Source organism: Bos indicus x Bos taurus, chromosome 14 (genome assembly GCF_003369695.1).
Source record: "Bos indicus x Bos taurus breed Angus x Brahman F1 hybrid chromosome 14, Bos_hybrid_MaternalHap_v2.0, whole genome shotgun sequence".
NCBI lineage: Eukaryota > Metazoa > Chordata > Mammalia > Artiodactyla > Bovidae > Bos > Bos indicus x Bos taurus.
The window spans coordinates 31,065,842-31,067,682 of record NC_040089.1 but is presented as its reverse complement, the minus strand read 5'-3'; positions in this window follow the sequence as shown (position 1 = coordinate 31,067,682).

Here is a 1,841-nt window from a genome sequence, read left to right as displayed (position 1 = left end):
TTCCAGGTAGCCTTCCCTCCTGAGGGCTGGATTGCCACTTAAGGCCCGCAGACAAAACCCTGGCTGTTTGCCTCCAGGGCAGAAGGGAGTTTAGCCTCATGGCAACCTGTATTCCTAGGGGCTGGCCCAGGGCTCTGAGGTTTCCCAGAGAACAGAGGGAGGGCCTTGGGGTGAGGTGGTCCGAGCCTCCGTACTTGTCTCCATGCAGACCCAACAAGGGGCTGGACCAGGTGGGCAGAGGCCCAGCTGCCCTGTCAGTGACGTAGTCCCACGTCAGTCCTTCTTAAGTCAGTTCCCCTCCCTCGGCAGCACACGCCCCTCCCGACCTACATGCTCCCTCCCAACAAAGGACATTCCTAGTGTCGTGTGGGTTGGAAAAGCATTTCCAGAGATGAGGGCAGAATGAGAGGAGAACAGAGTTTTGGTAGAGTGCGGAGACACTAGTAGAACAGCAGGCCTGCTCAAGAAGAGTCCACGCATTTCAAGGGCTGCTGCTGCTGCTGTCACTTCAGTTGTGTCCAACTCTTTGCAACCCCATGGACTGTAGCCCGCCAGGCTCCTCTGTCCATGGGATTCTCCAGGCAAGAATACTGGAGTGGGTTGCCATGCCGTCATCCAGGGGATCTTCCCAAACTAGGGATCAAACCCATGTATCTTATGTCTCCTGCATTGGCAGGCAGGTTCTTTACCTCTAGTGCCACCTGGGAAGCAAGGGCTAGTAACCAATTTTTATAGCCTCGACAAAGAAAATTCCTGCTGGAAGGGTGGCATTAGGTAATGGGTATTTTTACCTAATATGGGGTCAGGGAGCTGGCTGGTTAAGGTCAGGGGGGATCATGGCAATGATTGCTATGTGGCTTAGTCAGTTCTGGAGATGACCATGGTGCAAGGCCCTGCATCTGTGGCCTTGGTACTAGGCTGTACACCTGTGATCTTGGCCGAGGGCTCTACACACAGATGTGTGTCTTGTTCCACATCCAAATCGACCTCCCCCTCCACTGTATTTTTCCAGGCATGTGGCCTGGTCTGCAGTATGAACTCTCTCTCCCCCTGCACCGTGGCCATGCCTTCACCACAAACCTCTCTTTTAAGAGGCTGACATTCTTAAAAGAAAGAGAAAACTAAAATACGATTCTAATCCCTAGGAGAGTCATCTTTTCGTCTGTGCTTTTCCTTGCGTGTCCGAGGTCTCTGCCAACTTAGAGACAGCATGTCTCATGATTCCTTTTCCAATCCGACTCTGGCTGTGGCTGCGTTTCCTACCCACTGCCCATCTGCCTGCTCTAGGGGCCGGATGGGGGAGGGGCTGCCACAGAGAGCACACAAGTAAGAACCGAAGTATGTGACTGGACTTGGTTCTAACACAGGCGATTTTATTACCCTAAATGTCTTGGAATCCCTGTTGCCTCTGGCTCCAGAGGTCTCCAGTCTCCAGCATTCCCGGACAGCCATCTGCAGCCAGGCTGGGCGTTCTCCGGCAAGTGGCAGTGACGTGAGTCACGGGGGCGGTCGCCAGGAAAGCTGCCCAGGAGGTGGGCACAGAGTGATGGCCACTGGGCCCCCTGGGGTTTGTGGTGGGGACTGGGGGGCAGCATTTCAGCGAGGCGAGTGAACCCTGAGAGCCCAGGTTGGGCCAGGCCAGGGCTGGGCAGAAACGAGCCTGGTGCTGACTGCTGGGCAGGGCTGTAATATCAAAACCAGACATTGTCTCTGGATGGAAAGAGCATGCTGGGTCCTTTCTTGCAATCCTTTTCATTTAGGTAAAGGAGCAATGAGGTCCAGATACATAATTCTTTCCTTTTGTGAAAGCCCACTCCCATCCAGTGAAGAAGCCCCAGGCA